The sequence below is a fragment of the Silurus aristotelis genome, assembly GCF_946808225.1.
Source record: "Silurus aristotelis genome assembly, chromosome: 17".
NCBI classification, from domain to species: Eukaryota; Metazoa; Chordata; class Actinopteri; order Siluriformes; family Siluridae; genus Silurus; species Silurus aristotelis.
In genome coordinates this window covers 4,012,285-4,028,194 of record NC_139590.1, presented here as the reverse complement: position 1 = coordinate 4,028,194, position 15,910 = coordinate 4,012,285, and positions in this window count along the sequence as shown.

Sequence of the window (15,910 nt, the reverse complement as noted above, 5' to 3'; positions counted from 1 at the left end):
CTGGTTCCCAGAAGAACCATGCCAGTGGAATCAGATCAGGTTCACGGGGGTTAGGAGGCTGATCCGGCCCGCTGCAAGAGGTCTCAAAGTGCCGAACCGATCTCCCGTAGCTGCTGGTCGTGGATAAAGCAGATCTGCTTCAGGGAGTATATACTCGCTCGTAGTTACTGTGCATCCATGGCATTCATAATTAGCCAGATTGTTCTGTCAGGGGTGGAGACTGGGAGGATCAAAATGCAGGATGCCAAAGATGGAATTTTAACAATCTTTGATGGGGCGAACAGCAGAGCAGAAATTCCCCACTGTCCAAAAACTGACTCAAAAGAGGGAATGAACAATATACCAAACCTGGGAACCAGAAGAAGCAGAGAAAAAAGCTCAGTCCAAAAAAACAGTCCGAAGGTCTGAGAGTTAGCGAAAACAAAGCAAACGAAGCTGCTGTTGCATCTGGGAAAAGTGAGAGTCTGAAAAAAAACGAGATACAAAAATTTAAGTAAAGAATTCCTTAGGGAAAAAGGGCTGGGAGCTCTCTAACGAATGTGGAGCCAAAGAGACAATCTGTCGAGGGACTAAAAGAGGCGCCTTACATTTATTCTCCAACAAGATGGCCGCCCTGCCAGTAGCGACATATCAGCTAACAGAGTGTGAGACTGGTACCTGATTTAAAACATATTCCTAGAAAGAAGGGTTTGGGATTGAAAATAAATGTTTAGGAAACAGGGGAAGATAAGAGTTTTAGATAATACAGAAATGTCCAGGTTAAGAGAGGAATGTTTGTGTTATATGATCTTCTGATATGAAGAATGTTTAGGATAAAGTATAAGCTAGGATAGGATAGGATAGGATAGGATAGGATAGGATAGGATAGGATGGGATGGGATGGGATAGGATAGGATGGGATAGGATAGGATTGTATTGGATAGTGTAAAATAAGATAGGATAAAATAGGATAAGATAGAAAAGGATAGGATAAGACAGAGGATAGGATAGGATAGGATAGGATAGGATAGGATAGGATAGGATACGATACGATAGGATCGGACAGGATTGTGTACGGTAGTATAGAACAAGAAAGAGGAGGGGATGATAGAAAAGGACTAAAGAGATTCCGTATGATAAGATAGTAAAGAATAGGATAAAAAGGAGTTTAAGACAGAATAAAACAAAACAGGAGAGGACAAAATAGTTTCAGGTATGCTTAAATAGGAAAGGTCAAAGTAAGATGCAGAGGTTTACGATTGAATAGGTCAGGACAAGAAGGCCAGGACAGGATAGAAGAGTTTGGAATATGATGCGATAGGAAAGTTTAAGATAGACTAGAATAGACTTTTTATTACTGTCAACTGAACTATGATGAGCTGTATATAACAAGTCAATATATAGTCCTATTTACATCCTTGCACAGTCAGACTCAAATACAATATGAACCGCCCCCCCGCTGTGACTCACCTGTAGCTTTATCCCTATACACCCTACCCTAAAAAACACTGCAAGGCTAAGGAAGCTAACAATGTGACTCATTTGTAGTTAACTCTGTAGCTACACATTGGAACATCTGCTAGCATTTCATTATGTCCATATATGAATGTTTGTTAAACGTAAAGGAGACTTTTAATGTTGTGTCACGAGTACAGCAGCCCATAACTTTTATTGTCCGATCTCACCCCGCTTTCACTCCAACATCTTTCCTGGAAGGCAAAAAAAAAACGACCAACCTCCACAATCCTGATGCCGATAGTGAAATCTGAGACTGTACCTCGAGTACACAAGGAAAACAAGCATCAAGCTTTTTCTGGGCTAGCACCCAGGAGCCTGAATACACTTCAACTGAATGTCACTTTCTGTCTTCATGCACAGAACGAGGACTTTCAGCTTTTTTTTTTTTATATTCAGTAATACAATTGTTACATGCTGGTGCATATGCTACAATAAAAGTCAAAAATTTAATGAGTGTAAGACCCGATTCAGTGCGTGTTCCCAGTAGAGGATTTATTATCAGAGAAGAGAGTTTGAGAGAGAAGGGCTGGGAATAGGACATGTTTAGGAAACAGTAGAAAATAAGAGTTTTAGATAAGACAGGAATGTCCAGGATACAAAAGGAATGTTTAGGATATGACAAAATTATTTAGGATAAGAGATGTGAGTTTTGGATAGGACAGGAATGTATGAGATACAAGATGAGGGTTTTGGATAGGGCAGGAATGTTTGGGATAAGAGATGAGAGTTTTGGATAGGGCAAGAACATTTAGGATTCACCAGGAGAATTTGGGTTAAGATTGGAATGTTTAGTATACAAGAAGAGAGTTTGATATAGGACAGGAATGTTTAGGATTATAGAGGAGAGGACTGTGTGGGATAGGACAGGAATGTTTAGGAGATAAGAGGACAGTGTGGGATAGGACAGGAGTGTGTAGGATTATAGAGGCGAGGTCAGTGTGGGATAGGACAGGAATGTTTTGGATGAGATAGGAAAATTTGGAATAGCACAGGAAGGAGAGGAGGGTTTTGGATACTACATGAATGTTTGGAATCAAAGAGTGAGGTCTGGGATAAGACAGAAAAAAACAGAAGAATCTGGGACAGGACCAAAATGTTTAGCATTAGACAGGGGGATTGGGATTAGGGTTTAGGATAAGGCAGGAATGTTTGGGATAAGAGAGGAGGGTTTAGAATAGGGCAAGAATGTTTAGGATAAGAGAGGAGGGTTTACGACAGGGCAGGAATGTTTGGGATAAGAGAGGAGGGTTTAGAATGGAGCAATAATGTTAAGGATAAGTGAGACCTTTATTTTCTTTATGTAATTCTCTATTAGTCCCCTGGTGGTCTAGTGGTTAAGATGCAGCGCTGCGACCCGGGTTCGATTCCCGGTCAGGGAACCATCCCCAGCCACTCTCAGTGCCGGTCCCAAGCCCGGATAAATTGGGGAGGGTTGCGTTAGGAAGGGCATCCAGCGTAAAACATGTGCCAAATCAAACGTGCGGAGGATCCGCTGTGGCGACCCCTAACGGGAGAAGCCGAAAAGAAAGTTTAATTCTCTATTAATGCACATTATTACCTTGTCATTCCCCTGCGTATAAATGATGCTAGTTGCTAACCTTCAACTACATTTACCAGACTGTAAGCAAAAGAAAAATGAAACTGGACCACCCATTTGTTCTTTCACTTTCTCTGATGGTCTGGCTGATAAATTTACTATCTCTCCTTCTGTGTTCAGTAAGAAGAACATGACCCCGAGCTGTTCCACCTTAAGCTTCAGGCGGTGTAGAGCTCGAGCCCAGAGCAGAAAGACCAACATGGCATTCACGGATAACTCATGAACACACTAAAATTCTGTCTCCTGAGTGTGAAAGGGATTAAAAGGGATAAGCAGCACAAATATTCCACGTACATGCAATTTCTACGTTAAAAAAAGAAAGCATGATGATTTTCAGCAGGGGACGACAAGGCAGATCTTCCCTTTTTTGAGCTTTTTCTTTTCTCTTCTGATGGATTCATTATGCCGTGGGCTGTGGTGTCCATAAATAATGGCTGGATCACTAAAGAAAACACACACACACACACACACACACACACACACACACACACACACACACACACACACACACACACACACACCATACACTTACAGTATACATTTCCAGGGATGAGTAGTGTACTGTAGGCATGAGGATGAATAATGTAATTTGAGCTCAGAGGACACAGTGGGAATAGTGGCACTGTGACTTGACACACACACAAACACACACACACACACACACACACACACACACACACACACACACACACACACACACATGCAATGCTGGGGCACTGTCACTACGCATTACGACTCACACACTTAACCCACAATATTATTTATAGATTTGTACACACAGTGCTCAGAAGCAGAAGGGGGTACAGGAGGTACACAACAGGTTAGAAGCACTGGATTACATATCAGAACACACACACACACACACACACACACACACACACACACACACACACACACAAGCTCATAGAGATCATTGATCACACCCAGGAGAGCGAAATTTCAGCATTTCAGGGTTAAAGTAGCTCAAGCTTAGCAGCTAATGATTCTCAGCCACGGCTAATCGATACAGCAGCACTCTCAGCACAGCAGTTATGTCTAATTATCCGATTTACGAAATTACCTCAGTACCACAGATGTAATCGATTAGACTTATTGTTGTTTGGTTAAGTTCTTGTACTGTGTTTAATTTTTTTTCCTACTCGAGCGATAAAACTAAGCTAGCTAACAAGGAAGTGACCAGACAGATTAGCATTGCACTAAAACTGGCTGCACAGTAGCCTGTATTCCAATTCATGCAGAAACAGGTAACATGAGACTTTTTTTTTTTTTTTGTTTTTTTATAAAGAAGGAATATAATAGAAATAGCAATATCAAGCTTGGAAAGAATGTAACAGGAGTATTTGCTGCCTCTGGTGAGTGTGTTTAGCTTAGTAAAGTTAGCATGTTTTAACCGAAAAAACAAACAAACCAACAAAAAAACTAAAAGCATTATCAAGCTTATGAACCTACAGTGTTTTAAGCCTTAATCAAGATACACTATATGGACAAAACTTTGTGGACACCAGACTATATGTGCTTTTTGAATATCTAATTCCACATGCAGGGTGTTAACGTTGTAAAGTTCCTGTGACGTAGCTTCCTGTGACGTAGCTTCCTGTGTTTGACTTGTTTGCCGCGAGTTACGTGTTTGTATCTCTCGGCGTCTTTCAAACAAACTTTGCTATCTATCTATCCGTTTTTCCTCTTTTAATAATCCTTAATTGTTTTTGTCTTCCTGACTTGTGCCTGTAGTTAGTTAACTCGACTATACCTAGTGTTGTTTATATTTATTTTCTCTCACTCACATCTCTGTATAATAAATCTGTTCGTGACGATAAGCACTATGCCGGTTGTTTGTCTGCATTCGAGCACAGGTGAGGACTCGTTCGAGTTGCAAACGGTGGCGTTGGAGATGGAGGCATTGGAGAAACAGATTCGCGAGCTGCATGTAAAGCATGACCGGCTGCGAGAGCGGAAAGCGGCGCTGGAAACATCCCGGGCGGACGCGCACTCATCCCAGGTAAACTCCCAGGTTGAACCTAACGCTCCCAGCACATCAACTCCGCGTGCTTCTATGCCCAGGCCCAGCGCACCTACAACTCCGGCACCGGTGCAACATGGACCCTGGATGCGACCGCGGCGGAAGAGACAAGCCAAGCCCCGATCGAGGACGTCTCCACCTCCACCACCGGCCTTCGAGATCTCGACCGAGAACCGCTTCGTCCCCCTCCGCGAGACGGAACGCGACACTGTTATTCTCGGAGATTCCATCGTCCGGCATGTCCGCGCTACCCGAGCTAAAGGTAAGGTGCACACTCGCTGTTTTCCTGGTGCTCGTGTTCTGGATGTCGCTGCGCAGGTACCCGCGATCCTGAACGAGAACTTCGGAGCGGTTGTTCTCCATGCCGGATCAAACGACACCAGGCTGCGGCAAACGGAGATCTTAAAGAGGGACTTCAGGATCCTGGTGGAGACGGTACGCAGCACATCACCCACAACGAGGATCATTGTGTCAGGACCTCTTCCCACTTACCAGCGAGGGGCTGAGAAGTTTAGTAGACTTTTAGCTCTAAATGAATGGTTACAGTCATGGTGTCGAGAACATAAACTTCTCTTTGTTAATAACTGGAACTGTTTCTGGGAGCGTCCTAGGTTCTTCCGCCCTGATGGCCTGCACCCCAGCAGAGTTGGCGCAGCAGTGCTATCAGATAACATCTCTAGGATACTACACACCATCTGACTGGTAAGACATCAAGAAATCTTCAACTATAAGAACACGCATACTACAGACCAAATAGTTACAAGTTCACACACAGCCCAGTTTATAGAAACCGTATCTATTCCTCGTGTAGTAAAACCAAGAATTACATACACAAGATCCAGAAATAATCTTATTGCAGTTAAAACTGAAAAATGGCAGATAAACAAACACAACAAAGTTCTAAAGTTCGGTCTTTTAAACATTAGATCACTTGCACCCAAAGCACTGATTGTAAATGAGATGATCACAGAGAATAATCTCGATGCACTCTGTCTCACTGAGACCTGGATTAAACCAGGTGATTATATGGGTCTAAACGAGTCGACACCGTCAGGATATGTTTATAAGCATGAGCCCCGTCAGACTGGTCGTGGGGGGGGTGTAGGAACCATTTATAGTGCTTCTCTTAATGTTAGTCAGAGATTAGGATTCAGCTTTAAATCATTTGAAGTCCTCGTTCTTAAAATTGCACTTTCAGAGATGCATAGAAAACTCGCTCTGGTCACCGTGTACAGACCCCCAGGACCCTATGCTGATTTTCTTCATGAGTTTGCTTGTTTTCTCTCAGACCTCCTGATCAGCTTTGATAAAGTGCTGCTTGTAGGAGATTTTAATATTCATGTAGATGATGAAAACGATGCCCTAGGATTATCATTTGTCGATTTACTAAACTCTTTTGGAGTTAAACAAAACGTCACCAGACCAACCCACCGTTTTAACCACACACTAGACTTAATAATATCCCACGGAGCAGACGTCACTGATATAGATATTTTACCCCAGAGTGATGACATCACAGACCATTATCTCCTACTGTACACACTACCGGTAGAGCAGATTAACCGTGTTTCACCACGTTATCGACCTGGTAGGACTATTATTCCAACCACTAAGGACAGATTCATAAATAACCTGCCTGATTTATCTCAGTTTCACATTAAACCCATAAATGCTGATCATCTTGATGAGATGGCGAACAACATAGACCTTATCCTCACTAGCACTTTAGACACTGTTGCCCCCATCCGGTTAAAAAAGGTTCGAGAACAAGCACCTGCACCTTGGTATAATAGTCATACGCATGCCCTAAAGAGAACAACACGTAATCTGGAGAGAAAATGGAGGAAAACTAAATTGGAGGTATTTAGAATTGCGTATAAAGACAGTATGCTTAGCTACAGACAGGCGCTAAAAGCTGCTAGAGCTAAACACCTGAGCAAACTCATAGAAAATAACAAAAACAATCCCAGGTTCCTTTTCAGTACAGTCGCTAAATTAACAACAAATCAGGGATCTGAAAAATGTGTTCCATCACAGTTTAGTAGTGAAGACTTTATGAATTTCTTCACTGAAAAAATAGATAACATTCGAAAAACAATTGTGGCAGTTCAACCTCTGACAGCATCTCCCGACACAATCATACTTACAACCCCACAACTACACTGTTTTACATGTATAGGACAGGAAGAGCTGTATGATGCTATTATGAAAGCTAAATCAACAACATGTCAGTTAGATCCAATTCCCACTAAACTACTGAAGGAAGTGTTATATACAGCTGGTGAGCCTCTTTTAAATATTATTAACTCCTCACTATCGTTAGGTCATGTCCCTAAATCCCTCAAGTTAGCAGTTATTAAGCCCCTCATTAAAAAACCTAATCTGGATCCAAACACGCTATCGAATTACAGACCAATTTCAAATCTCCCATTTATGTCTAAGATTTTAGAAAAGATTGTTGCTGCCCAGTTATGTAACCACTTGCAGGAGAACAATATCTTTGAAGAGTTTCAGTCAGGTTTTAGGCCCCATCATAGCACAGAAACTGCTCTAGTTAAAATCACTAACGACCTGTTTTTAGCTTCAGACCAAGGCTACATCTCCCTATTAGTTTTACTAGATCTTAGTGCTGCGTTCGACACTATAGATCATGATCTTCTCGTCGATCGCTTACAGAATTACATCGGTATTCAGGGACAGGCATTAAGCTGGTTTAAATCCTACCTGTCCAATCGTTACCATTTCGTAGATTTAAATGGAGAGCTATCCAGGATAATGCTAGTAAATTATGGCGTGCCACAAGGGTCAGTTCTGGGACCCCTGCTTTTTACAATATACATGCTTCCATTAGGAAATATTATTAGAAGGCATGGAATTAGCTTCCATTGTTATGCTGATGATACCCAGCTATATATTTCATCCAAACCAGGCGATACAGCTCAATTAGCTCGCATAACTGAGTGTGTTGAAGAAATAAGAGATTGGATGACCCATAACTTTCTGCTATTAAATCCTGATAAAACGGAGATTTTGCTCATCGGCCCAAAAAATAGTACACAGAAGCTCCAGCATCTCAGCCTGCATTTAGACGGTTGTTCTGTAACTACTAGTTCAACGGTAAAAGACCTGGGAGTTATTTTAGACAGCAACTTATCTTTCAAAAATCACATCAATCAAGTTACAAAAACAGCCTTCTTTCACCTTAGAAATATTTCTAAGCTAAGAAATATGTTATCTATATCTGATGCAGAGAAGCTCGTCCATGCGTTTATGACCTCTAGAATAGACTACTGTAATGCATTACTAGGTGGATATCCTGCATCATTAATAAACAAGCTTCAGTTAGTTCAGAATGCCGCAGCAAGAGTTCTTACTAGGTCAAGAAAATACGATCATATAACCCCAATCTTATCGTCCCTACATTGGCTTCCTATTAAGTTTCGAATAGACTACAAACTACTGCTACTCACTTATAAAGCACTAAATGGTTTGGCTCCCATGTATCTATCCAGTCTCTTAACACGCTACAATCCGTCACGCTCCCTGAGATCTCAAAACTCTGGGCTTCTAGTAGTTCCTAGAATAGCAAAGTCCACTAAAGGCGGTAGAGCATTTTCACATTTAGCTCCTAAACTCTGGAATAGTCTTCCTGACAGTGTTCGGGGTTCAGATACACTCTCCCAGTTTAAGTGCAGATTAAAAACATATCTTTTTAGCAAAGCCTACACATAACACACATCACACACATCACATCACAACCTTGTGCTCCAGAACATCTGATCACATGCACATTATCAACTTGTGCTGTTAATATCATGAACAGCAGCTACGCTAATTCCTCTCCACTGCTTCTCTTTCTCTCCCCATCCCGAGGCTTCCTGAGGTTTGGCCAGCTCCAGTCACGTCCCACCTCGTGAAGATTATGGACCTATGGATGATCATGGAGAAGTAGATGCCGAGTGTTTAAAGGCCCTGGCATGGAGAAGCTGATGCTGGATCTATGATGATCACAAATTGTTCTGTATTGTTGAAAGATTTATGACCAAACTTTTGATGTCACCCATATGAGGATGGGTTCCCCTTTGAGTCTGGTTCCTCTCAAGGTTTCTTCCTCATATCATCTAAGGGAGTTTTTCCTTGCCACTGTCGCCACGGCTGCTCATCAGGGACAAACGCACACCATTCACCTTCACTGTTGTTTTCTGTAAAGCTGCTTTGAGACAATGTCTGTTGTGAAAAGCGCTATACAAATAAACTTGACTTGACTTGACTTGACTTAAAGTCAGGTACTAATGTAGGTGAGGAGGCCTGGGGAGCAGTCAGTATTCCAGTTTATCCCAAAGGTGTTCAGGTTTGAGGTTCAAAGCTCTAAAGCAGGAGATCGTTTACTCAAATGCATGTGAAGGAGATCTTTATGGAGCTGGCTTTGTGCAAATGCTCACTTTCATGCTTGAACAGGTTTGGGTTTTCTAGTTCCATGAAAAGGGAAAGAATGTGAGAAACGCATGATTGAGATATTTTGGTCACATGTAGAGGAGAGATATAAGTATATGTAGCATAAAGCTTGCCATTTTGACACTATTTGCAAAGTTCCAGCGTGAATTGCAGAAGGTGCTTGTCACGCTTCAAAAAGAAGACTCTCTTTCAGGACACATTTCAGAAGTGGCAGGAATGCTGGGAGCAGTGTATTGCTGCGTAAGGGGACTGTTTTGAAGGTGATGGCGTGTAAACGTAGATAAATTAAGTATTTTCTTGTAAACAAAGCGAGTCTTAACACTGCTTGATACCACCTCAAAATGTACCACCATGCTGAACCTCAGGCACAAGGCAGGAAGAAAAAAGGCCAAGGAGGAGGGTTCTGGATGTATGGATGTGGTGAGGAAAGACATGCAGGTGGTTGGTTTGAAGAGGCAGAAGTAAGTGATATGGAGACAGATAAGCCGCTGTGGCGACCTCTAACATGAGCAGGCAAAATAAAAATTTGGGACAATTTCATGCCACAGAAAAAAAAAGATAGTCATTTTGCCTCCATTTTTGTAGTAACAGTTTGGAGAAGAACCACATACGTGTGGAAACGTCGGGTGTCCCAATTCTTTTGTCCATATAGTATCAATTTGTACTGCATTCTACCTCACTGGGTACTGGATTAGCATCCTTCATTACATGATATGAAATCAGATAGTCATTCAAAGTCATGAAGGCCCGTTTGCTTTGAACACTTTTCGAAAGATTTAATTAGAACTTCTGAACAAAAAAGAAAAGAAAAATCAAATACAGAGGAGAAGAACTGATGGAGGGATTAAAAATGGTGAATGAGGTGTGATGTGTCGTGTGCACAGTGTCAGGTAACACAGTGTAGAGGACAAAAGTGGAACTGTTACCAGTGTGTGTGTGTGTGTGTGTGTGTGTGTGTGCACGTGTGTGTTAAGGGCTGCATGCATCACTGAGAGAAGGCACAGTGAGCCATCTGCCCAATTAGGCATTGCGCCCACTACTGCACTCTTCTTTTCAATTACCACTGTGTTCCCAAAGAACACACACACACTCTCTCTCCTTTTCTCACAATCAAAGACACAACCACACGCACACTCACGTAAACACACACATACTCTCTCATACACGACCTAAATTCCCCAAAATGACCCATGTGAAGCTCATAATGATAAGAGAGGTTATTAATACCAAATGGCACACCCCACTTTTTGCACAATTACCCTGCTTCGTCTCATCTCCAAGCTCTTCCCAGGAAGCTGACGTTCGGAAGAAGTGTTGTTGTGGTGCAGATTTCACATCAGAACAAGCGCATGGCCAACAGGACTGATCTGAAATGACAGGTGAAAAGCTGTTTTTTTCCCCCTTCATCCATTTGAGCTATTTCTTTTTTTTGCAGGATGAATTTAAAAAGCATAATTCACATGGACCCCTCTTAAAATCTCCCACTGCAACCAATTTAAAGCATATCTTTATAGTGGTACTGTTAACAGGTTTGGGTGTCCTAGTTAACTCGGTTAACTCGCCAACCCTGCCCTACCCTATTGTATTAGCATTTTTTAATCCGTTATATCGATTTTTTATGTCGCCGAACCCTAATATCTCAAGCACAAGGAGGGCAAATTTGCCACTTAACGTCGGTTATGTCAGGAATCCCCCTGCCACGCCCACTTCGGCGGCGCCATTCCCTGAAGCACCCTGCTTCTTCACCCGTGCGTGCCGGAGCTCCTCGCAGTCATGCTGATCACACACACCTGACTCTCATTCACTCACTCATCCCATCTCCTATTTAAGCCCCTCACCTCCACACACTCGCAGGCCGTTATAGTTTGTGCATGATCGTATGTGTTGGTTCATGTCGGTCTGTGTAATTGCGTATACGTATCCAAATACGTACCCTTCTTCTCGGACTCCGTATTCTCTCAACGGCACCCCGGATTACCCCGATCCTGCTGTTTTTTTCATGTTCACGCTGTCTGCACCACGTTTATCCGTTGCTGCCCAGCAATGCGCTTTCGATAGCGGGGACCAGTGGATTCTCTACACGAACTGTCTCTGCTTTCACAGAACTTCGTGGACCGCGCTTCCGGAGCGCACCAAAGCGCATCAAACTAAATCGCGGCAACGCTGTTGTGTAAAAAAAACCTCCAAGCACGTTAATATATTGCCGCCATATTGGTTTTCGTTTATCTCGATCATCGGTTTGGCTTTTTGGCGTCCCCAAGGCCGGCAACATAACCTGGTTCCACTGTGTATAGTGATTTTTTTAACTATTTATTTGTATGATACAGCTGCAAATAAGTATTTGAACACTTGAGAAAGTCAATGTTAATATTTGGTACAGTAGCCTTTGTTTGCAATTACAGAGGTCAAACGTTTCCTGTAGTTTTCACCAGGTTTGCACACACTGCAGGAGGGCTTTTGGCCCACTCCTCCACACAGATCTTCTCTAGATCAGTCAGGTTTCTGGCCTGTCGCTGAGAAATGATTCTCTATTGGGTTTAGGTCTGGAGACTGGCTAGGCCACGCCAGAACCTTGATATGCTTCTTACAGAGCCACTCTTTGGTTATCCTGGCTGTGTGCTTCAGGTCATTGTCATGTTGGAAGACCCAGCCTCGACCCATCTTTAATGCTCTAACTGAGGGAAGTTCCCCAAACTGTTCCCCAAAATCTCACAATACATGGCTCCGGTCATCCTCTCCTTAATACAGTGCAGTCGCCCTGTCCCATGTGCAGAAAAACACCCCAAAAGCATGATGCTACCACCCCCGTGCTTCACAGTAGGGATGGTGTTCTTGGGATGGTACTCATCATTCTTCTTCCTCCAAACACGTTTAGTGGAATTATGACCCAAAAGTTTTATTTTGGTCTCATCTGACCACATGACTTTCTCCCATGACTCCTCTTGATCATCCAAATGGTCATTGGCAAACTTAAGACGTGCCTGGACATGTGCTGGTTTAAGCAGGGGAACCTTCCGTGCCATGCATGATTTCAAACCATGACGTCTTAGTGCATTACCAACAGTAACCTTGGAAACGGTGGACCCAGCTCTCTCCAGGTCATTGACCAGCTCCTCCCGTGTAGTTCTGGGCTGATTTCTCACCTTCCTTAGGATCATTTAGACACCACGAGGTGAGATCTTGCATGGAGCCCCAGTCTGAGGGAGATTGACAGTCATGTTTAGCTGCTTCCATTTTCTAATGATTGCTCCAACAGTGGACCTTTTTTCACCAAGCTGCTTGGCAATTTCCCCGTAGCCCTTTCCAGCCTTGTGGAGGTGTACAATTTTGTCTCTAGTGTCTTTGGACAGCTCTTTGGTCTTGGCCATGTTAGTAGTTGGATTCTTACTGATTGTATGGGGTGGACAGGTGTCTTTATGCAGCTAACGACCTCAAACAGGTGCATCTAATTTAGGATAATAAATGTAGTGGAGGTGGACATTTTAAAGGCAGACTAACAGGTCTTTGAGGGTCAGAATTCTAGCTGATAGACAGGTGTTCAAATACTTATTTGCAGCTGTATCATACAAATAAATAGTTTAAAAATCATATATTGTAATTTCTGGATTTTTTTTTTTTTATTATGTCTCTCACAGTGGACATGCTCCTATGATGACCATTTCAGACCCCTCCATGATTTCTAAGTGGGAGAACTTGCAAAATAGCAGTGTGTTCAAATGATGATCCACATGTCCGATTTGGCACATGTTTTTACGCTGGATGCCCTTCCTAACCGCCCTTTTTAAGTAACCATCTGTATATATATATATATATATATATATATATATATATATATATATATATATATATATATATATACATACAGTGCCTTGCGAAAGTATTCGGCCCCCTTGAACTTTGCGACCTTTTGCCACATTTCAGGCTTCAAACATAAAGATATGAAACTGTAATTTTTTTGTGAAGAATCAACAACAAGTGGGACACAATTATGAAGTGGAACGAAATTTATTGGATATTTCAAACTTCTTTAACAAATAAAAAACTGAAAAATTGGCCGTGCAAAATTATTCAGCCCCTACTTTCAGTGCAGCAAACTCTCTCCAGAATTTCAGTGAGGATCTCTGAATGATCCAATGTTGACCTAAATGACTAATGATGATAAATAGAATCCACCTGTGTGTAATCAAGTCTCCGTATAAATGCACCTGCACTGTGATAGTCTCAGAGGTCCGTTTAAAGCGCAGAGAGCATCATGAAGAACAAGGAACACACCAGGCAGGTCCGAGATACTCTTGTGGAGAAGTTTAAACCCGGATTTGGATACAAAAAGATTTCCCAAGCTTTAAACATCCCAAGGAGCACTGTGCAAGCGATAATATTGAAATGGAAGGAGTATCAGACCACTGCAAATCTACCAAGACCTGGCCATCCCTCTAAACTTTCAGCTCATACAAGGAGAAGTCTGATCAGAGATGCAGCCAAGAGGCCCATGATCACTCTGGATGAACTGCAGAGATCTACAGCTGAGGTGGGAGACTCTGTCCATAGGACAACAATCAGTCGTATACTGCACAAATCTGGCCTTTATGGAAGAGTGGCAAGAAGAAAGCCATTTCTTAAAGATATCCATAAAAAGTGTTGTTTAAAGTTTGCCACAAGCCACCTGGGAGACACACCAAACATGTGGAAGAAGGTGCTCTGGTCAGATGAAACCAAAATCAAACTTTTTGGCAACAATGCAAAACGTTAAGTTTGGCGTTAAAGCAACACAGCTCATCACCCTGAACACACCATCCCCACTGTCAAACATGGTGGTGGCAGCATCATGGTTTGAGCCTGCTTTTCTTCAGCAGGGACAGGGAAGATGGTTAAAATTGATGGGAAGATGGATAGAGCCAAATACAGGACCATTCTGGAAGAAAACCTGATGGAGTCTGCAAAAGACCTGAGACTGGGACGGAGATTTGTCTTCCAACAAGACAATGATCCAAAACATAAAGCAAAATCTACAATGAAATGGTTCACAAATAAACATATCCAGGTGTTAGAATGGCCAAGTCAAAGTCCAGAGCTGAATCCAATCGAGAATCTGTGGAAAGAACTGAAAACTGCTGTTCACAAATGCTCTCCATCCAACCTCACTGAGCTCGAGCTGTTTTGCAAGGAGGAATGGGCAAAAATTTCAGTCTCTCGATGTGCAAAACTGATAGAGACATACCCCAAGCGACTTACAGCTGTAATCGCAGCAAAAGGTGGCGCTACAAAGTATTAACTTAAGGGGGCTGAATATTTTTGCACGCCCAATTTTTCAGTTTTTTATTTGTTAAAAAAGTTTGAAATATCCAATAAATTTCGTTCCACTTCATGATTGTGTCCCACCTGTTGTTGATTCTTCACAAAAAATTACAGTTTCATATCTTTATCTTTGTTAATAACTGGAAGCGTCCTAGGTTCTTCCGCCCTGATGGCCTGCACCCCAGCAGAGTTGGAGCAGCAGTGCTATCAGATAACATCTCTAGGATACTTCACACCATCTGACTGGTAAGACATCAGGAAATCTTCAACTATAAGAACACGCATACTACAAACCAAATAGTTACAAGTTCACACACAGTCCAGTTCATAGAAACCGTATCTATTCCTCGTGTAGTAAAACCAAGAATTAAATACACAAGATCCAGAAATAATCTTATTGCAGTTAAAACTGAAAAATGCCAGATAAGCAAACACCAAAAAGTTCTAAAGTTTGGTCTTTTAAACATTAGATCACTTGCACCCAAAGCACTGATTGTAAATGAGATGTTTACAGATAATAATCTCAATGCACTCTGTCTCACTGAGACCTGGATTAAACCAGGTGATTATATGGGTCTAAACGAGTCGACACCGTCAGGATATGTTTATAAGCATGAGCCCCGTCAGACTGGTCGTGGGGGGGGTGTAGCAACCATTTATAGTGCCTCTCTTAATGTTAGTCAGAGATTAGGATTCAGCTTTAAATCATTTGAAGTGCTTGTTCTTAAAATTATACTTTCAGACATACATAGAAAACTCGCTCTGGTCACCGTGTACAGACCCCCAGGGCCCTACGCTGATTTTCTTCAAGAGTTTGCTTGTTTTCTATCCGATCTCTTGATCAATTTTGATAAAGTGCTGCTTGTAGGAGATTTTAATATTCATGTAGATGATGTAAACGATGCTTTAGGATTATCATTTGTTGACTTATTAAACTCTTTTGGGGTTAAACAAAACGTCACCAGACCAACCCACCGTTTTAACCACACACTAGACTTAATAATGTCCACTGTTTTACATGTATAGGACAGGAAGAGCTGTATGAT